This window comes from Heterocephalus glaber, unplaced genomic scaffold (assembly GCF_053883595.1).
Source record: "Heterocephalus glaber isolate CG9 unplaced genomic scaffold, H.glaber_assembly_v1.0 deba00001564, whole genome shotgun sequence".
In the NCBI taxonomy this organism is placed as follows: domain Eukaryota; kingdom Metazoa; phylum Chordata; class Mammalia; order Rodentia; family Bathyergidae; genus Heterocephalus; species Heterocephalus glaber.
In genome coordinates this window covers 11,458,131-11,482,715 of record NW_028258351.1, presented here as the reverse complement: position 1 = coordinate 11,482,715, position 24,585 = coordinate 11,458,131, and the positions used below count along the sequence as shown (strand labels likewise).

The following is a 24,585-nucleotide window of genomic DNA, read 5'->3' as shown; positions in this document are numbered from 1 at the left end:
TTTTTCAAAATCCACTCTTAAAAATACTGAGCTATTTGTGTATCTTTTAGTTTAGAAGTAAATATTGGAAAATGAATATACAAACATAGTCTATAAATTGTATGGTTTCTATTTGGTAACTATTGTTCAAATACGTCACTGTAGAAATGTTAAAATATATGAAGAGAAAAGAAAAACACCTAAAATGTTGCATCTTTTGCATTAACTGTTGATCTGAAAAAAGTGCACAGCAGATTCTATATGCCTGTTCACTGACACTAGAAAAACTTTAGGAGAACATCCAACATCTGCTTATCTTTCCTGCAGTGGAAATGTTCAAAACTGCAATGTGCGGTTTCCTTTGAATAAAGATAAACAGATTTTTATTTGTTATACTTACGTTTCAAAAGTATGTGTACTGAATTCTTTAAATGTATTTAATTTTTTTCCCTGACAGTTGTGGAGGTTCCAAAAATGTCTCGTTTATTATTGGGGTTTTCTTAGCTTTCCCTTGAGGGCTGCTATATTTTTCCAGATATTTTTCTTAGATTCCTTTGGATTCCTGATGTAGAGACCACTTAGGAAATATGTTCACCCAAGCTTGTTTCCCCTCTTACCAAGCTTGTTTCCACTATTACCATGGCCCTGATTTACTTCAACACAATTTTTTAAATAAAATCTAAGTACCACAGGCACTTTTTTGGGATGAGGGGGATAAACACATGGATCAGCTTTGTCTTCATTTGGTTCTGCTGTGGCTGGATGCTAGTTTCAGGAAGCTATCACCCAAAAACCTGGTGGAGGACTCTTGCCATCCAGACCCCATGTTTCTTCTTTTTTTTTTTGGTACTGGGGATCAAACTCAGGTCCTTGCACTTTTGGGGCAGGCAGCGGAACCACTGAGCTAAATCCCCAGTCCCCCATGTTTCTGATAGAGTGGCGATCCCCAGGTTTAAAACCTGTTTATTCCAGTTCCCAGGAAACTAACCTGCTGAACATCTTACCCTGTTGACCTGGGCAGCTCATTGTCTCTGGCTAAGGTGTGGTGGACAATCCTGGCAAGTGAGTTTTCAGAAGGTATTCACTGTTTTGCCAGAGTTAATGTGTGGTAAAGATTGCCCTGTGCATTTTAGAAATTCCATACCTACTCGGGAAGAAATAAAATTGAATGTTAGTTGCCAAAGAATGCATCGATTCAGGTAGGGTTTTTTTTAAGTTTTGTTTTGTTGGTACTAGGAACGGCAGGGACATTGCACATAGTAGGCAAGCACTCTACCACTGAGCTTCATCCCAGCCCTATTTTTTATTTTTGAGACAGGGCCTCACTAAGTAATCCTCCTGCCTCAGCCTCCCAATTATCTGGAATTACAAGCGTGTACCACCATGGACAACCAAGCCAGTTTGTGTTGTTGATGCTGTTGCTGCTGCTGCTGCTGCTGTTGTTGTTGTTGTTATTGTTTGTTGTTTGTTGTTAGTGTCTTTCCCTCTTGGCTGAGGTAATAACCTCAACACCGTAAGCCTAAGCCTAGGACTGAGTCTCCTTCTATCTTTAATGGTGTGTGCATAGCTTGTCTAAATATAGCGAGGTATGAACTTGGCTAATATGGAGAGAGACAGTAGAATGACCTTCACTGGTCTTCATTACTAGAGTTGTATTTAAAGAAATAGGAACATTGCTTTAGTTCTGCTGATAGATTGAACTGCTCTTTGTAGCTGCTCAGTTTCCTGAGGTAAAAAGTTTCCTTCGCTAGATCAAAAAATTGTTGTAAAAGTCTACTTGTGAAAGAAACCAGGAGTTAATTCTATATGAAAACATGCCTGGAAGTTAGTTTTTTCCTATTTCATTGACCAGAAGTTAACATTTATTTAGAATGCAAAAAGTACAGCCTAAGTTTGATGTACCTGTGTACTTTAGAAAAATGACTTGCATTTTTCTAATGCTGGTACTGAGAACAAAGGATATTTTATCCCCAAGCATGTAAGACACAGGGTAGATACTACCAACCCTGTGTAACACATGAAGAAACTTACATACAGAGAGGTAAAGTGACTTTTCTAATGGACTGAGTGAATCAGTAATACAACCAGCACAAGTGATTCCAGTACTCCTCACTTTTGGTTCAGGAAGTACTCTTTACCCTCTTTTAAGAGTGTAAAACTACCCTGCAACCTCTTTGTTAAGAGAATTTTTATGAAAAAAAACATTATTTTTCATCTTCTCTCTGTCTTTTTTTTTTTTTAACTGACCGGTAATGGAGTAGGGAAGTGGCAAGATTCCATTTGCAGAAAATAATTTCCAGTGGAGGCAGGGATCCAGTGAACAAATTAACCATTTAGTTACTTATCAGCATTTAGTATACCCTGCAGAATTTGAATAGTCACATTTACAGAGTAGCCCAGCCCATGTGACATAACCTTTAGAGGGATTCTTTAAGAGTTAGCTCTTCTGTTATGAAAAATCTAATTGGTATTTTGCTTGCTTAATGCTGTAGAACTATGATGATCTTACGTTGAACTAATGGAGTACTTTTAAGGTTCCCAATGATAATCTCTTAAAATCAAACCTTTGCAAGACTTTTTATAATGTTATACAAAGAAATTGAGATCTGGATTGTCTCATTTTATATTATACAACTCATTAGTGACAAAGCAACTCCAGGTCATCTGTCAGTTCTATGTTTTTTCATCTCTACCTTCACATTTTTCCCTGAAGCAAGTGAAATACTAAATGTACCCACTCATGGGTAAAGTGTGATTAGAAAGACCTATTTAGTTTACTCCTGGCTAAGTATGTACCTAAATGTACTGCTTCCTTCAAGTCAATGAAAGTGTGATCTGAGAATTGGAAGCCCAGTGATGGAAAGGTTTGATTGAGGGGTATTTTGAACTTACAATGTTGAGCCCTTTTTCAAATGGATGTGTTCTGAATGTAACAGCCAGCTTGTCTTATTTCCATCATATTTCACTAATATTTTGTTAACTATTACAATCCCATTTATAGAAGAGAGACAAGAAGCAAAGTTATCAAGCTATTATAACACAGCAACTTTTCTGTGGTGAAGATCTAAATTGGATCAAAACCTATCCCACAGATTTATTTCCCCAGTCCTTTCTGTGGATGGCCTGTGGTTGATCTTTAATATAAATTCTTTTAATCCTCCAGCAGCCATGTTTTACATAGCTCCTGATTTTAGAGATAGGTAAATTAAGTTTCTGAAAACTGTTTTCTCTTAGATATTCTTTTATAATAGGTTAATTTAGCTGAGAGTCAAATAAAGTTAGCATTTGCTTACCAACTCAGTAACATCTTATTCCAGTGAAATACAGAAGAGTTCATAAATTCATTTGCCTTCTTTTGACTTAAATTGACTTCTCATTTTTTATTCATCTTTTGCTTGTTATTGTGTTCATAAAATTAGGCCTTCTTTCTTTAGTATTGGTTTAAAATGGCATTTTCTGAACTTAGATGCATTATCACTTATTTAATGAGAGTTCATCAGTGTACTGTCATGTGCATTGAATGAGAGATAAGAAGGAGGGAAGTTCTTTGTGTAAAAACATTCTCTTCAGATGTTCTTTCTTGATGCTGAAAGTTTGGTGCCTGGCAGGAAATTATATAAACATGTGTGATAACAAAGTGGCATGAGGAAAAACTGCTCATAAAGTCTGTGGCTTGCCCAGATTGATTGTCAGCTAACAGGTAAGTTCAGGCAGATTTAATATCCAAATCGAGAGTTAGCAAAATATAACTTAAGGAGAACTTTGAGATGGGGGTGTGGGGACTGCTCTGAGAAAAGTTTGCACAAAAGCAAATGGTATGAAAGTAGCCATGTAAATAAGCTTCTTTTTTTTTTGACCCTTCTGGATAAGAGCGTTAAAACGACTGGTGTTTGTTAAAGGCAAGCACCTGTCAGAACAGTCAGGAGGGGCAAACAGAAAACATTCTTTATGAGTAGAAGAAATTTGTACATATCAAAGTGTTTCTCATCCTGGTTTTTCACACAGTTAGAATTACTGGAAGCTGGACATGGTGGCGCACACTGTAATTTCAGCACTTACGTTGTTGAGGCAAGACGATCTCAAGTTCAAGGCCAGACTGAACTACATAGCAAGACTCTGTCTCAAAAAAGGGGTTGGAGAATGACTTTGGGAGTAAATTTTCCACTGAACCAGAAATTAAATTAGAAAAAGAGCCCCAAATATTATCTTCCCTTTTTCCCACTAGCTCAGATCACCCTTCTATCTCTTAAGTCTTGGGCTGGAGATTTAGCTCAGTGGTTCCGCCACCTGCCTTGCAAGTGCAAGGTCCCGAGTTCAATCCCTGGTACCAAAAAAAAAAAAAGAGTATCTAAGTCTTACTCTGCCTTTCAGTCTATTCCCTCTACTGTAATTAGAGGAATCTTTCTGGAAATGCAAAATCTAGCTCCCTTTTATGCTTAGGATAATATCTGAATTCCTTGGCAAGCAAGATAAGACCTTCAAGACTGGTGCCCTATTTACCTCTCTCTCCCTGTTTTTTCTGCAGCCTCCCTCCATTATTAACCATACAATAGAATTGAACTTTGTGGTGCTCCCTCTGCCTGAAACATCCTTTCTTTTTGCTCCCAGGAAATCTTGGAAGACAGATTGTATAGATGGCCTTCTCTGGAGAAAGAATTTTACCTCCTCAGTTTCTGGAAAGGGCAGTGAATATCATTGGCTTATTGATTATTTAACCCTCTCTTCTAATATCACCTTTATCAGAGAGCCCTTCCCTGATCATCATATCTAAAACAGCAGTGTACTCTATCTTTTTTTTTTCTAGCCTCTACCCACTTTTTTTTCAGAGCATTTATCACCACCTGGGATTTTGTCTCCTACTTCCACTTCACAAATCTATTGGTATCTTAACTTTTATAAAGGTTTATTGCTCATTACCTGGAATGGTACCTGCTGTGTAATAAATTGTCAATAAATGGAGTGGAGTCTAGGATGTATTCTTAAAAAGTAGTTTTCAAACCTGAGTTTCAGAACCAACTGGATCACCTAAAGAATTATCACTTGAGGTCCAGGGATTTAGCTCAGTGGTTTCGCCGCCTGCTGCGCAAGCACAAGGAGTTCGATCCCTGGTACCAAAAAACAAACAAACAAAAAAAAACCAAACAAACAAACAAAAAAGAATTATCACTTGAATTAGAGTCCATGGAGTAGGTTCCACATTTCAAAACCACTGTTAGATTATATAAGTGTACAAGATTAGGGTACCTTCCTCTGTTTTCTATGTATTACCTTTAGGTTGAAATCTTTATATAGTTAATTATAGTTTGTTTTCTCTGTTATAACTTTTTGCTCTGGTTGGTAGTCTCACCAGTGGAAAATGTAAATCCTGTGAGCTACGTGGAATTAACTGAGAGATTAGATTTGCAGTTTAGGTAGCTTTAGTATAACATTTATATAAACCTATATATGGCTGGCTCCATTGTCATGGAAGGGATTATATAAAACCTAGGAGAGGCTACTGTTTCTAATCAAGAGTCTAAAGTCTTTGGTAGTCAACTAGCACAAAGGCAGATGGAGAGCAGTAACCCATACCACACACCCAACTTCTCAGAAAAAGGAAGTTCATGACAAAACATCAGGCCAGGTAGAATTTTTGAAAGGACTTTGCAAGTCAGTTGAAAGTTCTTTTGCTAGTGGAAATCATCAGGCATGGTTGAAGGCTGCAAACAAGGATGAGTTACATAGCCTGACCTATGATTTGTGTTACAGATGTAGGCTTTCTCATCTGCCAGCTAAACAGGTAAACACCAGAGATCACAAAGTGACTTTCATCTTTATTATCTTCTGAAATGTGCTTGATCCTGTAAATTTTTGTTATCATTTTCAGGTCACATTTATTCAGCATTCTGTATTTGGCATTATATTCTATATAAAGCAGTATGAATGACACACTCCCTGCATTGCCTTACCTGCAAAAGCAAATACTGTAGTATAGAAATATTCCCCTCATTAAACAGAAATAAAATTTAACATACACCAAAGTAAGGTAATGGAGGAGATTAACAATTCTATTTTCCATTATGACTTTTTCTGTAGCTGATAGGCTTTTTATTTGAAGTTGGAACAAGGGAGGAAAGAGGCAGCTTGAATCCACCCAGATTACAGTAGGTTGAACCCTGTCTCTTCCCACTTGGGGATAGGATACCTCTGCCAAGTGCTAAATGGTGCTGCTGATAAAGAACTTCAGTCACTTGAGTGGAGACATATGGGCAGCTTGACTTCCTCCTTGATTGAGTAGTAGACGTTTTACTGATCGCAAAGCATTTTGGGCACAGAGGTAGCTCATAAATGAGGAACTTAATCTAAGAATTTTTGTGTTTCTCAGCCGTGTGGATTCTAATTGTTTGTTTCTTCCCTGCTCACTTTCTCTCAGGCCCCGCCCTCCCTGCAAAGAAATTGTTGACAACAGCTCCACTTTTTCACGTCTTGCACAAAGGCAGATGTTTGTAAAAATGTAGTTTACGCAAAACATCTGTGTGCTTGACTCTTGTTCCCACGGTGGTGTGTTTTCCTGTACTGCCCATTTTTTTTCTTTTTTTCTTGTCCTTTTAAAAAATTAAAAACACAGTAGAAAATCATTTAGAAAATTTTTGCAAAACAAAAAAAATCACCCCTCAGTGCCACCATACTTACTAATGTCATTTATCTTCCCATTCTTCATATGCATCTCTTTTTGGCTAGTTATGTCCTTTTTCTTAAGCAGAAGTTCTGATTTTGTCATACAGCCACTTCCCTAGTTTTTTTTGTTGTTGTTTTTGTTTTGTTTTCGTGATTCTGGCATGACCTTTTGGTTTTTGGTCATAACAAAAGAGCATTGCAGCTTATCACCGCACCCTATCAGTGAGTTCTTGTTTTAATTTTTCTGTCTGACTTTTGGGACACAGATATTTTAATTTTTAGAGTATGGCTGAGATCCAACTTTTTTTTTTAAGGTATTAATATATATATAGAATTTTTAATTTTCTTAACTCTTAAAAACTGCCATTAAAATACATTGGCTTTGGGCCGGGGATTTAGCTCAGTGGTTCCATTCTGCTGCCTGCCTCGCAAGTGCAAGGTCCTGAGTTTGATCCCCAGTACCAAAAAAAAAAAAAAAAATACATTGGCTTTGCTGTGTTGCAAACCTCATTCTGTTAATACCTGACTAATCTTGTTGATATTAGTGATTTGCCCTTGTAACTAGTTGTCTAACTTATCAGAATTGTCTGTCTCATCCTTTAACATCTTCTTAGTAGTGAATAAAGCCATATCCATGTCTCGTTAATCTCCCTTTCTTATTTGACAAAAAAAAAAAAAGATGAATCACATCTCCTTGTTTTGTTAGAACGATTAGATACTGAGTGTTTCCAGCCATTTTCCTTTTAGAAAACATGATTTCCTGTTTGTAGATGTTTAAGAATAGACCTGTAGTGCATAGCATCCCCTAATGTTTTAGGAGGTCTGTAGGACTTAAATACAGCCATGCTAGCTGTCATTACTGTGTAAGACATCAAAATCCCTCCTTAGGATTGTATTTTCCTCCTAACCATTTAAGATAAATTTTGCCTTTGGTAGTAAAACTGGTCTTTAAAATAATTTCCTTTTGATCCTTATGTTTTTCTGGGTCCTGAGTTGCCATTGGGTAGGTTATTGAACCTAGCTCAATCAGGACCCATAAGCAATCTAGGTAGCAGGTGTGGGATTGTACTGTAATATCTTTTCCTACACTGGAGCAAATATATGATGAGTTTTAACTTATTTTTTAAACAACACATTTAAAACACAGGAAAGTTACATTTGCTCTTTGGTCATGTTCCTCTTATTCCAAATCCTAAATTCTACTTTGTGATCTCCTTGTCCTCAGCTTTCTGATTTCTTTAAATTACTGTCTAGAAAATTAGGGAACAATGTGCTTCCTCATAAATTTCCTTTAAAAATGTACATTTAGTGTATTTGAAAACTAAATTCACCTTTAAACAATGGATCAGGTATCAAGAAAGCCCAATAAATTAAATTTGCAAAGAATAAGAGTGAAATTTTCATCTGTAATGGTAGTGTGATTCTGTAACAGTTCTAGAAGAGGGAAGAGCATAAGAAGCAGGAAACAGGTTCATTAAGAGTTGGGAACTAATTAAGGACAGCAACTACTGTTTGCTTTCTCTTTTCCCTTTGATAACTCCTGAAATTGTGTCTTTTTTGCAATTTTTTCCTTTGCTTCTCTTCCTTCTACTCCTACTGTTCCCTCACCATTTTTTTTGTTCCAGTACCAGGAATCAAACTCAGGACCTTGCATTTGCGAGGCAGGTATGGTGCCACTGAGCTAATCCACACCCCTACCTCACCATTATTTTTATAAAAGTTAATTGGTCCTAACTAAAGCAGTTGGCAAGAGAAAGGAATAAAGCACATCAAAATTGGGAAGAAAAAAAAAAAAAAGACTTCCTATTTACTGATGACATGAATGACATGATCTGATAGGGGGAAAAGAAAACCCTAAAAACTCCACCAAAATCTGTTAGAACTTATAAATTCAGAAAAGTTACAGAATATAAGATCAACATACCAAAAATCAATGGCACGGGGCCGGGGATTTAGCTCAGTGGTTCTGCTGTCTGCCTCTCAAGCACAAGGTCCTGAGTTCAATCCCCGGTACAAAAAAAAAAAAAATCAGTGGTGAGCCTGGGATATAGCTCAGTGGCCCTGCACCTGCCTAGCAAGCACAAGGGCCTGAGTTTGATCCTCAGTACAAAAAAAAAAAAATCAGTGCCATTTTTATACACAAATAACAGGCTGAAAAAGGAATCAAGAAAGCAACCCCATTTATAATAGCTACCAAAAAAATTAAAACCCTAGGAAGAATTTAAACCAAGAAAGTGAAATAACTTGACAATAAAAACTGTAAAACAAGGGCTGGGGATTTAGCTCAGTGGTTCCACCACCTGCCTTGCAAGCTCAAGGACTGGAGTTCGATCCCCAGTACCAAAAAAAAAAAAAAAAACCATAAAACAAGCTGGGTTTACTAGTCTATGCCTATAATCTCAGCATTTAGGAGGCTGAGGCAAGAGGATCATAAGTTCAAGCTCAACCTAGGCAATTTAGTGATTTAGCAAGACCCTGTTTCAAGAAAATAGGGAGGTGGAAGCTGAGAAAGACCCTGGGTTCATTCCCCAGTTCTGAAGAAAAAAAACTATAAAAAACACTGATCAAAGAAATGGAAGAAGACTAAAAAAAAGACTATGTTCATAGATTGGAAGAATTAATATTGTTTAAATGTCCATAGTACCCAGAATGATACATAGATTCAATGAAGTTCCTATCAAAATACCAATGACATTCTTCACAGAGATAGAAAAAAATCCTAAAATTGATATGAAACTACAGAAGACTCCAAATGGCCAAGTAATCCTAAGCAAAAAAACCAAAAGTTTTAGAACAAGTTTTAGAAGCTTTTACAAAACCTGGCTTCAAAACATGCTGCAAAGCCATAGTAACTAAAACAACATGGTACTGGCTTTTGTATGTGTCAGAATTTGAGCACTGGCTCTTCTTGGATTTCATTGTGTATCGGTACATGACCAAGGGGATCGGTTGTAATATAGAATTTGTCCAGGAACTTTAAAAATGAAGTGCAGTGATAGTAAATGGAAACCAGGCTATAAATTCTAAAGAAGTTCAGCATACTTTTTTTTTTTTTGGTACCGGTGATCGAACTCGGGTCCTTGCGCTTTTGAGGCAGGCACTCAAACCACTGAGCTAAATCCCTGGCCCAAAGTTCAGCATACTTTATCATGTGTTTATCTATTCCCCTTGGTTTGATATGTGGGAATTAGTATCTTTGAGAGACTTTTAAGTGGGCCTATGAGGAAACCATTTCATTTCCTTACTTTTTAGTAAGAGAGCAACTGTAGACGAGATTGTTTGGTAAAGAAAGTTGATAATGTTTTTCAGACTTGAGTAAATTTATGTAGCCAGTGATGTTTGAGAAATTACTCATAAATCTGCATTAAAGTAGCACTGAACTGACTCAGTATTTTAAAAATCCTTGGTTTTCTGATATCTGAGAATTCACTTTTAGAACACTATTGGTAGTTTGTTGGGTGAACTACAATGGGACTGCAACATCCTTTTGATACAGAACAGTGAACTCAGAATGCTAAAGAAGCCAGGGAATAGGGTTTAAAAACAACCACAAAACTTGAAAATACTAGCCCTAAATTTTGATCCCTGTACTCTCATTCATTGTAAGTTTCAGCAAGTTACTCTCAAAACCTTTATTTTCTCATTTATGAAATGACTTCTGTTGATTGTGAGATTGTAAAGCACATGATATCATGCCTAATAAGGGTGGGTATTCAAAAAAAATGATAGTTACCAATTCCTGTTTAAGCTTATTTCACAGTGCTTAAAACTAGCACCTAACCACTATTGTCACGTAGCTCCCAAAGAGAACATTTTGATAGACATTCTATTTCACCAGATTCCAGGTTTTCATAAACAAAAGTTTAATGAAATAATGGTAAAATTGTTGTCATTATTAGTAGTAAACAGTAGCTATCCAGTAGACTGCTGGTTTTAAAGTCCAGGGTTCTGTGATAGATCAGCTAGACAACCAATTTCGGAGTTATAGCAGCCACCATTTTCCCCAATAATTGTTGCCCCCTAGTATTTGCATCCTTGTGTAGTCCTTTCCTACTTTAAACAAGGCTGACTGTATAACCAGTAGAATGTTGCAGAAATCATGGTGTGTGTCTTCCAAGGTCAAGTCATAAAATATTGTGTTACTCCCTTGTTCTCTCTGGTATCCCTCACTCTGGGAAAGGTCAGCTGCCATCTCATAAGATTACTAAGCATCCCACAAAGAAATTTATATGGCAGAGAACTGAGGCCTTCTATCAATAGCCATGTGAGAGAGCTATCTTGGAAGCAAGATCTTCTGGCTCCAGTCAAGGATTCAGATGACTGCAGCCTCATAAGACCCCCTAAACCAGAACTACCCAACTAAACTCCAGAATTTTGACTCTCAGAGCCTGCCAGGTGATAAATATTCCTCTGTTGTACATGAATAGAAAACTAACCAAGAATCATCAGCATACAGGATAGCGATGGTCCTGAGTGTGTTTGGAAGCATCCAAGAGAGTATATTAGAGAATAAGAAAAGAACTAATGGTGAAAGCATAGTTAAGAAGTTGGCAGAAGAAGCCAGGTGTGTTGGTGCAGGCCGGTAATCCCAGGACTTGGGAGACTGAGACAGGAGGATTGCCACGAGTTCAAGGTCAGCCTAGGCTACATACTTTGAGTTCAAGGCCAGTCTGAACAACACAGCAAGACCTTGTCTCAAAAAGAAAAAAAAATCAGCAGAATAGGAGTCCACAAATAAGACTGCAAAAGAATAGTCAGAAACAGGGAGTAATAAGAAAGTCTCAAGAAAATAGAAGGTTGTCAACAATATGAAATAGTCAAGATAAAGACTGAAAAATCATCTATTGGAGTTTAAAAGCAATTGTAGCACCTTGGGAGATGAATTATAGATCCTCATCTGGCAACACTGAGACCCTAAAACACCTGCCCCTCCCTACTTTTTTAATCCCACTTTCTGCCATCATTATTGGCTCACTGCATTCCAGCACCACTGAGTTCCTTGCTGTTTCTCAAACCAGCCAGTCATACTTCTCCCTCAAGAGCCTTTGCATTTGCTGCTCCCTCTGTCTTTAATGTTCTCCTGCCAAACCAGCCAGATGGCTCCTTCCCCTACTTCCTACAAAAGTAGGAAGTTCAAAAGTTTAAATGTTACCATATTGGAGAGACTTTCCCTAACCATACCTTATAATCCAAATATACACAATAGCATTCTCTGTCACTTTTTCTCTATTTTTTTCCATAGCCCTTCCCACTATCTGATATCTACAGTGACACCACTGCTCAGCCCTGGCCAGTTCTTGCTAGATAAGAAATGTAGACATGTTTATTCAGATTTTCTGATTTTCCAAGAGAAGTTAGAGCTTCTTGCTTTTAAATGCAATTAGTTTTCAATAAATTTATGTTTCAGAAACCGTGAAGGTCAGTACTATCTGGTTTGAAGGCAGTGGATAGGTTAGGGTAGAATAGGATTACCAACAAAGGATACTGAACTGGAATACTTGGAAAGCTACTAGGTGGACTCACCATCTTAGAAGCTAAACATCTTAGAGTTAAGACTGTAAGCCTTGTGGCCTTTGTCCTTTGTATTTGGGAAATCATTGATAAACTTAGAGTGAGGAGTTATTTCAGGAGTGGTAGAACAGAAGCAAGATGGTGTTGGATAGGAAAAATGACTGGCAGGGGAAGAAAATGGGTACAGCAAATATAGACTTTTCTCCTCTCTGGTACTAAACCTTGAACCCAGGGCCCTGCACATGCTAGTTAGTCAAGTGCTGTAACACTGAGCTACAACCTCAGCTCTTTTTACTTTGTTTTGAGACAGGGTCTTACTAAGTTTCCAAGCTAACCTCAAACTTGGAACTCTCCTGCCTTAGCCTTCCACATAGCTGAGATTACAGGTGTGTGCCACTCTGCCCGGCTAGAATTTCAGGAATCAAGAAGATTTAGAAGGAAACAGGATCAAGGGGTTCTGTGTGTGTGTGTGTGTGTGTGCACAGGTGTGTGAATGCATGCATGTGTGTGTGTGGGTTTTTTGTTTTGTTTTGTTTTAAGGATATGAGAGACCAAACTTGACATATTTCCAGACTAAGCTATAGCAGTCACTAGACAGATATAACTAGGAGATTAGGGAATGAGGTCAGGGACACAGAAGAAGGGGTTAACTTTTGACAGCTGGACAGATAATTCTCTCAGAGAAAGGCAAAAAGTTTCCAGGTGACAGAGTAATTGGGAGAAATAATACCAGCTAACCCCTAATTTTCTTGGTGTTATAAAAGGCTAAATTAACTGTGGAGAGTTGAAGGAAACAGGAGTTGCAGTGGAACTTGAAAGTGGGGAGGGTTTGGAATAATGTGGGAGGGAATGGGAGGGAGGGTAACTGTTCAGATGTGTTAAGAGCCCAGCTGAGTCAAGAAGCTAAGGGCAGGAGGATCACTGCAAGTTCTAAGCCAGGTTGGGACTCATAATGAGTTCAAGACAAGCCTGAACTACCTAGCAAGAAAAAGGGGGGGGGTAACTGAAAGGGGGGGGGGAGAGGAAGATCAGCTGAGTGAACCTGATGTTGCTGCTATTGTGTTTGACATCCTTGTCATTGAGACCCTGGGTGTGCTATGGCACCCAGAGGCATACTTTCATAATCTTCAACGTTAGGCTGCCTTTCTTTCATTTATTCAACGTATGTTTATTGAATATTTAGTGTTAGGCACTGTGCTAGACATTAGAGAGATAGCATTAGATATCTAAAAGTTTCTGCTCCCAAGGATCTCATCATTCAAATAGATAATAAATAATTCATTAATTTCTGCAATTTTAACCTGTAGTATTAGGAAGGGAAATCAAGAGCAAGAGATTAAACTGTAGGGAAACCACTTGCAAAATAGGACATAAGACTAGGAAAGAAAGAAAACTCAAAAGGAGGTTGGTGACCTAGAAAATTTTGAAAAATCAAGGTACTAGATGTCTCCCTTGGGTTGAAGAGGAGTGAATGGCATTCATAAGAAGAAGGGGATTGGGGCTGGGGATTTAGCTCAGTGGTTCTGCTGCCTGCCTCGCAAGTGCAAGGTCCCAAGTTCAATCCCTGGTACAAAAAAAAAAAAGAGGATTGGTTATAGTCATAAAGTAGGAGTTTGATTTCCGAAATCAGGTTCAAGATCTCACACCTTCTAGAAGGACATTGGGAATTAGAAGTCTGTTAAACAGAGTCCAGATGAAGGTCTTTCAAGACCAGACGATGAGAAATTTGGGGAGCAAAACTCTTAGATGTTCATCTATGTGAACAATAGAATCTCTTTAAAATTGTAGTAGGAATCAGGAAGAAAGAAGATTGAGCAGGATAAGAGATGAATAAGTGATAACAACAAAAGTGTCCCCCAAAACAACAAAGAACAGAAGATAATCTGAACCTCAGAAAAGGCTTTTCCGAGGATGAAAAAGAAATGGCCTGAAAGCAGTGTTTGACATTTTGGCCAGATGCTTTGAAAGCATGGCTTGCGTTCTTTCTGCAGGTGTGTATAAATACCTGGGAAGGCATTTGTTGAATCATGCAAATGAAATGATTTTTCAAATATTGAAGAGTTTTTCTGAATTAATCTCCTTTTGTTTTGTTTATTCCCACTATTTTAAATTTAGTGCCAAGAAATATTGGGTATGTCTCTTAGTAACCAGTATATCTAGCATTTTGAATACTGGGAAAGAACTGGTCAGTTCATTTACTTTTGGATCAATAGAGATTTGAAGCTTTTCCCTTTCAAAAGAAAAATATTTGACTCTAGAATTTAGGACTGAAAAGTTTTAATTCAGCTTGTAAGAGAAATGGGCTGCTTTGGTCTGAGGTAATTTCTCCTTTCCTTGAAGACATTCTCAAAACCAAAACCCTCTGCCACTATTAGTCACCAGAATAGGGTCATTTGTGTGTTGGGAAGTTGCTTGACACCAACTCTTTTCATTGGTACCTGTGTGTTTAGTGGTAGTGTTGTTTGAGAGGGTTGTTCTAGGATAGCTGCTAGAGACAAAGCTGAGGCTAAGCCTTGCTAGGGCAGCTGAGAGAGGAAGATGACAAAGCAGCATTGGTAGCCATTGTGGTGGCACATACCTGTAATTCCACCAAAGCTTAGGAAAAAGGATCACAAGTTCTAGCTAGGAGTGGGGTGGGGACTCAATGCAAGGGCTGTGGGTTCGTTCCTCAGTGGTGCACCAAAAAAATAAAAAAGAAGGTAGCCGTGGTATGATGGGAAGATCTGGACTCAGTCTTAGCTAGAATTCAAAAGTGTTTGCAAGCCAGACTATTGTATAAGTCCAGGAGTAGTGGCAACCTGTAGGAACCAGCCAATATCTGCTCTTCTGAAAGATATTCTGAAATCAGAATTATTTTAGATCTGTGCTAGTCTCATAAAACGTGTGCTACCTGCTACTATTTGAAGTCCTGCCCTAGATCCTCTCTAAAGGCCCTCCAGCTCTCATGTTGTGTTGTTTGGTAGTACTACTTTTAAAACCCAAACCAAAAACTTAATGCTTTAAATCTCTAAAAAGAGGTGAAGTGGATATGTGGCCAGATAGCACCTAGAAAGAAATGATATTGGACTCAGAGAAAACTGAAGAGGAACCAAGGGCTGAACAGGCATCCACTTCCCTTCCTGTGTAGGTTTTCCTGCCTTCCTTTGTAGGCTTCTTGACATTTATTGCTGACACATTGCTTTTAATGCTTTTTTTAGGGGTAGGGATGTAGCTCAGTGGTAAAAAGCTTGTCTAGCTTTTGTGAGTATTTGACCCCTAGCATCACAACAAAATCAAAATAAATAAATAAATAAATAAATAAGCAAAGTTTAGTATCTATGAAACTCCCTAAAAGAAAAAGGCACAACTTTAAAGAAGCAGTGTGAAATTATTTGCCTTATGGGAATTTGTCTCAATATTTTCCCACTTAAATGTGAACCTTGTGATCAAGGATGCTCTGAAAAATAGACCAAACATCACACCAGGCTCTGTTGTGAAATCCTGCCTTTGTCTCTTTAGATGAATTAACCAGATGTGTTTTTAACTGCCATTTGCTTCAAACTATTGGGTCAGCAATAAGTCCTGTTGTAATAACATAAGCAGTTAAAAGTACCACCCTGGGTGTCAGATGACATAGGGCTTTAGTCCTGGCTAAGTCTTACTGCTAACTAGCTGTGTGACTTGGGGCAAGTGATTAAATTCTCTGAGCTTTGATATCAGATTCTCTGTTGAAAACTCAGATGAATTTTACCAGTCTAAGCAAAATATTTCAGAGAATGACAGGTTGCTTAGTATATGGCAGGCTAATGAACCAAGCTCAGAGAACAGGCAAAGCCAGGGACATTCAAAGAAGGTCATGACCAGGCTGGGCACACCTGAAATCTCAGCTACTCAGGAGGCTGAGGTAGCAGGATTGTGAGTTCCAAGACAGCCTGGGCAACTTAGTGAACTCTTGTCTCAAAATTAAAAATTAAAAAAGGCTAGAGTATATAGCTCAGTAGTAGAGTGCCCTTGGGATCAATCCCCAGTACCATTAAAAAAAAAAAAAAGGAAAGCTGACTGGTACAATCTCACCATTCTTCCTACAGTGAAAATGACTATACTCTACTATACCTGTTACTTTGCATCAGTTGCCGAAAATTCAGAATCCCAGAGCAAAGACACAAACTATACTCTAGCTTCCTGCAAAGCCCTTCCCAGTTACGGAGTTGAAGGCCACCAAATCCACATTTGGTGGATTCTCCAAAAGAAGACGAGCATGATAAAACAGATCTATTTAGCTGGATAGCCAGAAACAGGAAATGTCAAACCCAGTAAAAACCTAAGCTGTAAAAATTGGAAGATTGAATTGTATGACCAATGGTAAAGTTATTTCTATCACTTTTTTTTTTTCAGTATTAGAGATTAGACCTAAGGCCTTCACACTGCACTTACACTCCCAGCTCTATGAAACATTTCTAAGATGCACACATTTGAGATAAAAATGAAGTAACAATATGTTATCAGTAAATGAACATTCAAAATGATCAGAATAAAAGAAAATGTTCTGGGTTTTTTGTTTTGCTTTGCATTTATGATCTATAGGGAAAAGACCAAGAATGTTCATTGTGGTTGGAATTCATCTTATAATCTTTAACAAACAGATGCCCTCTCCCCCCCTCAATAGAAAAAAGTAGGAAAGGGAAAAAACAAATAGCTGCATCAGAGTATAGTTGTGCTGGCCTTGTGCAACAGAGTTTAAGCGGAAGAGTAGCTGGAACTAAAATGGCCTAATGGCTGTAGTTAATGAGTAAAAACTAGAGTATTAAGTCTCTACTTTGCCAGTAATTGGTCTACTCGTGTGCCCCAGCCTGTCTGTGTTCTGATAAGGAGAAAACTAATTCGGCTGCCTGCATTCATAGCCATGTGTATAAGAATTTATGCTCTGAGGGAAAGGGTTCCATTTTAATATTATTGCCATTGTAATGTCAGTTGATAAAACTTGGGAATATCTAATTATAGAGAACAGTATGATGTTTGGGTTTGGATTTTCTTCTGTTGCAACCTGAATTCCTTTAGGAATACAAATTCACATTTTTCTCATTACCTACAAATATGCTTTTGACTTTTTGCAGATTTCATACATCAAGGACAATGACTTTTTTCCTCTTGTTTATTTTTTTGTTTTGTTTTGTTTGGAGAGGTGGTTGTGATTTTATTTTTTGTTTTGTGGTATTGGGGATTGAACCTAGAGATACTCTATCAGTGAGTGCTACCCTAGGCCCTTTTTATTTTTTATTTTAAAATAAAGTCTAGCTAAATTGCCCAGGCTGGCCTTGAACTTGAAATCCTCCTGTGTAGCTGGGATTATAGGCGTGTGCCACCATTTTTGGTTTCTCTCCTGTTTGTTTTATCCAAATTTTTTTAGTCAGCACCTGTATTGATAGCTCTGTAATCTCTTGGCATCTGGTCTGATACTTGAATTTTCTTGTTATGAAATTCTCTTTCTTTGTGGTATGGTCACACAAAGTGGAGACATGAATTCCTTTCCACTTAGTGGTATTGACTGAGCTGCACCTTGAATCTGAAATTTAAACAACTGAGCAGGGAAAACTTAATGAGAAGAAGGGAAATAAAGTATTGGTTGGGTAGAATGTATTCAAAAGAATCCTTTGGATGGATATTCTTTAAAACAAAAATCTAACAGTTCAGATTATGTGTCTTTGAATTCAACATAAATGCCAACCAACTCACCTAGTAAAATAACATTGTATATAGTGAATATTACACAACAATTTACCTATAAATTTTAGCTTCGGGAAGAATTAGCAAACAAACTCAAGAGTTTGACATTATAATAATTGTTAACAACATCTCTTCTCGGCCTTTTGGCTAAGATCAAGTGTAATAATTGTTATCATGACAATTATTTCCTTCATTTTAATTTTGAAATAAAAATATTACATCCTTTTTTTCATGGTAAATTATCCATTTCTTCTTGTGTGTGTTAGATATAAAACAGTAGAATTTCTATCCAGCTAACATTCAGCAATTTGACCAGGTGTGTTGTTGCTTTATTTTGCTCCCTTGACCTTCCTACTGGTCATGCATGATCACCCTGACCACATTCCTCAAAGATTATTCCAAACTCAAAACAGCTAAGTACTTTTTTCCCCTTACTTGACCTTTTTCCTCTACACTTTTTTGAGAAGAAACTGCCAGTTAACAAATGTCATGCTTTAGGAAGTAATTTTGATCAAAAGGGATTGGCAGAATGCTTCCTCTAATATATCCAAAACATAGTACTTTTTCCTCCATTTCTGAGGCTGAAATACTGTCTTTCCCAGCAGAGATCACAGTTCCTTACTGTCCAGACTGACTAGATTTACCTCTGAGCCAGATGTCTTCATTCCCGGCAGGACAGTCTGTTTCTGGCCTGAGGGTAGAGGTGGGGGTGTGGGGTGAGATCTGGATGGATCCCAATCCTTTGTTCTCCCTCTACTTTTAAATTTTCTTCTATTAAAAATCCCTGCAGGGAAGACATTGTATTTCATCTGTCATAAACTGTTTCTCAAAACTAGAGCAACATAGAGTAGTAATTCAGAGCATGGATTTTCAAGTTAGTTCCAGGTTTGAACTCTTGCTCTAAGGGTCACTAGCTTGAGCAAATAATTTATTCCTAGGTTTGGTAGCCCACACTTGTAATCCTAGCACCCAGGTAGGCTGAGGCAGGAGGATCAAAAGTTTGAGCCCACCTGAGCAACTTAGCAAGACCCTGTCTCAAGGGGCCAGGGATTTAGCTCAGTGGCACCACTCCTGCCTCGAAAACGCAAGGTCCTGAGTTCGATCCCTGGGGGTGGGGGTGGGGGACGGACCCTGTCTCAAAATAAAAAATAAAAAGGGTCTGGGAATGTAGCTCAGCACAAAGTCCCCGGGTTCACTTCCCAGTACCACAGATTAATCAGTCCATCTATCTATTTATCTTAAGATCTCCGAGCCCTTCAGTCTCTTACATGTAAATTGGGGGTAAAAATAGCACCTACTTCATAAGTTTGTCATGAAGATTAAATGACTAAATACTTAGTGCCTAGCATCCAGTAGACACCCAGTCAAGTTAACTATTAGCTTATTTCATATATCTAACCAGGATGACATTTTCCTTGTTGAGCAAGTATAGCACAGAGAAAAATAGATGTTCTTCAGTTGGACACCGATCAAGACTCTGGAGAACTTTTCACTATCACTTTGTTAGAAAGGTGATCCTTGCGGGCCAGGGATTTAGCACAGTGGTTCTGCCACCTGCCTTGCAAATACAAGGACCCAAGTTTGATCCCCGGTACCAAAAAAAGAACTGAAGAAAGATGATCCTCTGAGTGTCATTTTTTTTTGGTACCAGGGATCGAACTCAGGTCCTTGCGCTTGCGCAGCGGGCAGCGAAACCACTGAGCTAAATCCCCGGCCCTTCTGAATGTTATTTTATCAAGCAGCTAATCATTCCTCATGTTTAGATTGAGAGAGTGTTATTCTCTTTATCTTTTTTCTACCTTTATATAGGATTTATTGATTCCTTTGGGGTTTATATTTGATTTAGGTATCTGCAGTCACATACGATGGCTTCATACAGTTTTTTGCAGAAAGTCCTGTTTCTGAGCCCAAGTCTACAGAACTAGTTAATTCAGAAAATGCAAACAAGTTTTCGCCTGCCCTTGTACAAATTTTTAATTAGAGAATAACTCTGTCAACTAAATCTTCAAGCAGATATTTACATAAATAAGTCCCTTATTATTCTGGCAAGATATATTATCTTTATTTACCTTATAATGAAGTACATGAGATTAAATTTACATATAATTTTCTTTATATGCAAACAAAGCATTTAATTTTCCAGTTGAATTTGATCCACCTAAACTCTGAGGTTGTGAATTTAATTTTTATTTCACTTCCGTGACACTGTCTTCATTTCATCTTTGATAATGTATGTAGAGCTTTGGCTTTTTTTCAGTAATGATAAAGGATTTTTGTAATCAGCCACACTATTACTGGTTCTCTTTTGACCAACGATAGTTTATCACTGTTGTGCTAACCAAAGGGTCATAATCCGAAGCTGAAGAATAAAGAGGATTGGGCCGGGGATGTAGCTCAATGGTTTCGCTGCCTGCTGCACAAGCGCAAGGACCCAAGTTCAATCCCCGGTACCAAAAAAAAAAAAGAATAAAGAGGATTGATTGTACCATAGAGTGTCTGCTGTGACTCTCTGGAAACCTATATCACATAGTAGCAGTATTCTGGCCCAGCTGAGTCTTCTGTGTATTTTGTTCTTTGAGAAAAGATTGTTGAGATTTGTGTAAATAATTCAAATAAAAAGGCCCTTTTCCCTTACACCTGAATTCTACACCTGATCTTTTCTATATAATCAGGAATTTTTGGAGTCCAGCTAGCTTTGAATTAACCAAGGGCCCTTGTCCACCATCTCAGCTCTTACCTTGTGAAAGCACTACATACATTTTGAAGAACACAGTTAGATGTGCTTTAAAGTAAGAATTATTTAGATATGCTTCAAAGCATAAGCAATTACAACTTCCAAAACCAGGAAGTTAGTTGTTAAACTGTCTTAAGAGAAACTACCTCTGTCTCACAAAAAGAATGGCTGAAGTATGCTCAGCTGTTTAAGCACTCAACAAATATACTTCTTTTGTAGATATAGATAACTGCTTTGTTTACTGGAAACCAGAGTGCCCAAAGCTGTTATTTTGCCTGGTTGAATAGGGAGAATATTTAACCTTTATTTTTAAAAATATTTTCATTTAGTAAAAGCAGATAGTTGCTGTGTTAGCAGAAGTGTGAATTTCATTTCCTGTCTGTGGTGTACCCCACTTATCCTGTCACTCAGACATTTTGTTTTAGGTTGTTCCCGTAATATAAGTGGAACAGTGACCCACAGTAGGGTGGCATGTGCACACTACGGATGTAACCAGAGACAAGGCTTGTGCAATAGACCACAAGAGAGCAATGCTTTATTTAAAGATAAAAACAAAACAAAATCAAGGCAGCCCTCCCAGACAGCATGCAGATTTTTAAAGTGGCATCTGTAGAGTCTTATATTTTGTTTCTAGAAGAAATATTCCAATCTGTTTGGCAGGTTACCACAAACATTTTATCAGCATAATGCCACTTTATTAAAGGATAAAATCAAGTCAGTAACTGACGTGATAGAGGTAATTTCAAGTTTGCTGAGTAATTTATCATCAAATATTTTAATTTTATAATCCATAAGCTGCCAAATATATTGAGTTCTATAATGATTATTTTTTACATATGAAACTTGTCCTAAATTGTAATTCTTGCCTCAGTACTAGAATAAACATGATTGTGGAAAAAAGCCTTGCGATGAATTATCCATCACATATCTTTTGAGTACCTAATATATGTCTGACATATTTCCACTGCTGAGGATACAGTGATAAGCAAAATAAGTCCTTGTTCTTATGGTGGTTGTATTCTGTTATATGAAGATAACTTCAGTCAAGATACAAATGCATAAATATAATTTCAGTTTATTATAAATATCTTGAAGTAAACAAAACAACAATAAGACAATATGATTGGGGTAAGAGTATGGTGATACTGGAGCTGAGACTTAAATAATTACAAGTTACAGACCCACTGAACTGGCAACAAAAGGGGATCTGGAAAAAATGAAATCAGAAATAATTTCTCAGATAACAGGAGAAATTGTGCCCCTAGTACAAGACATGATTAATAAATCTAGAGAGGAGCTGAGGAACATGATGGAATCCCAACATAAGAAACAAATGGAATCCATAAAACAGATGCAAATAGATTTCCAGGACATGAAAAACTCCACTGAAAGTCTACACAGCAGAATGAGCCAATGTGAGGACAGAATTTCAGATATAGAAGATAAGTTTACAATTAGTGACCAGGAAAAGAAAAATTGCTTCAAAATTATAAGGGAACATGAGAAATCAATCCAGCACCTGCTAGATGATGCAAAGAAGAATGACATAAGACTGATTGGAGTCAATGAAGAAACAGGAGAGAGTGCGGATGACATAAAAAAATCTCTTCACAGAAATAATGGCAGAAAACTTCCCAAGCAGGGGAAAAGAGCTTGACATACAGATAAGTGAGGCATATAGGACTCCAAATAGCCTTGATCAAAAAAAATCTACACATAGGCATATAATTGTTAAGATTCCAGAAACACAACAGAAGAACAAAGTTCTCCAAGCAGTCAGAGAAAAGAAACAAATCACATACACAGGAAAGCCCATCAGAATCACAGCAGACTTCTCAACACAAACCATCAAGGCAAGAAGAGCTTGGAGTGACATATTCCAAGCCCTAAAAGAAAACAGCCTCCAACCCAGATTGATGTACCCTGCAAAACTGTCTTTCAAAATGGATGGAGAAATAAGATACTTTCATGACAAAGAGCACCTTAGGAACTTCATGAATTCCAAACCAGCACTCCAAAGAATTTTACACAATATCCTAGGAACAGACATTGAGGATCACAACCCCAGGAAGCAAAGCAGAATGAACCCATCTGGCATGACAGGAAATTAAACGTAAAGGGGGAGAACCCAACAAAAAGAAAAAGTCATGGCAATGACAAGTCAATACGTTTCAGTTATAACCATCAATGCTAATGGTCTCAATTCACCAATCAAAAGAAATAGACTGGCAGAATGGGTCAAGAAGCAAAATCCAACAATATGCTTCATACAAGAAACACACTTAATTCAAAAGGAAACTCATAGACTGAAAGTTAAAGGGTAGAAAACAATACTGCATGCGACAGGAACCCGAAAAAAAGCAGGAGTAGCTATCCTCTTGGCAGATCAAGTAGATTTCAAACCAACACTGATTAAGAGAGACGAAGAAGGACACTACATCCTTGTAAGGGGAAGAATCCAAGAGGAAGAGATGACAGTCATAAATATCTATGCACCAAACACTAGTGCACCCAACTATATAAAACAAATACTAACGGACATGAAAAGTCATATATGCACTAATACAATTGTAGTGGGGGACCTCAACACCCCACTGTCACAAATAGATAGATCAACTAGACTAAAAATAAGTAATGAAATACTAGAACTCAATCGAACTCTTGAACAAATGAACTTAACAGATGTTTACAGAGTCTTCCACCCCACAAAATCAGAATACACATTCTTCTCAGCTGCACATGGGTCATTCTCCAAAATAGACCACATACTCACACATAGAACATGTTTAAGTAAGTGCAAAGGAATTGAAGTTATCCCCTGTATATTATCAGACCATAGTGCGATGAAATTGGAGATCCATAGCAAAAGAAACTCAAAAAATTTCATAAACACGTGGAAATTGAACAACACACTTCTGAATAACCAGTGGGTCACAGAGGAAATTGAAGAAGAAATCAGCCAGTTCCTTCAATTAAATGACAATGACAGTACAACATATCGAAATCTATGGGACACAATGAAAGCAGTCTTATGAGGGAAATTCATAGCAGTGAATACACATATTAGGAAAACAGAACGAGCCCAATTAAACAACCTGATGCTGAACCTCAAGCTTCTAGAAAAAGAAGAGCAGGACAACCCCAAAGCTCATACAAGGGAGGAAATTGTAAAGATCAGAGGAAAAATCAATGGAATGGAGAGAGACTAAGAGAACGATACAAAAAATCAATGAAGCCAAGAGTTGGTTCTTCGAAAGAATCAACAAAATTGACAAACCTTTAGCCAACCTTGTCAGAAAAAGGAAAGAAAAGGCCCAAATCCATGCAATTAGAAATGAAAAGGCTGAAATTACAACAGACCCAGCAGAAATCCAGAGGATCATCAATACCTACTTCCAGAACCTATACGCCAATAAGACGAACAACACAGAAGAAATGGACAGATTCCTAGATACATATGAATTACCAAAGTTGAACGAAGAAGACTTAAAAATTCTGAACAACCCAGTATCAACCAATGAAATTGAAAACATAATTAAAAACTTATCACCTAAGAAAAGCCCGGGCCCTGATGGCTTCACTGCTGAATTCTACAAGACATTTAGAGAGGAACTGCTGCCACTACTGTTTAAACTCTTCAATGAAATTGAAAGGAAAGCAATACTCCCAAATTCATTCCTGGAAGCAAGCATCACCTTGATCCCCAAAGCAGAGAAAGACCCAACTGAAAAAGAGAACTATAGGCCAATCTCACTAATGAACATAGATGCAAAAATCCTTAATAAGATACTGGCAAGCAGAATGCAGAAGATCATCAAGAAGATCATACACCCTGATCAAGTGGGATTCATCCCAGGGATGCAGGGATGGTTCAATATACGAAAATCAATTAATGTAATACACTATATCAATAGAGCCAAGGACAAAAACCATATGATTATCTCCATAGACGCAGAAAAAGCATTTGACAAAATCCAACATGCATTTATGATAAAAACCCT

General features: G+C 37.7%; 1 protein-coding gene and 1 pseudogene across 8 annotated transcripts in view; both read left to right on the top strand.

The window, feature by feature from the left end:
* Ssh2 (slingshot protein phosphatase 2) overlaps positions 1–24,585 on the top strand; it is a 303,918-nt gene that overhangs the window by 182,355 nt on the left and 96,978 nt on the right. The gene's annotated exons all lie outside the window — the stretch shown is intronic.
* LOC147823837 (U2 spliceosomal RNA) lies at positions 17,978–18,094 on the top strand (annotated as a pseudogene).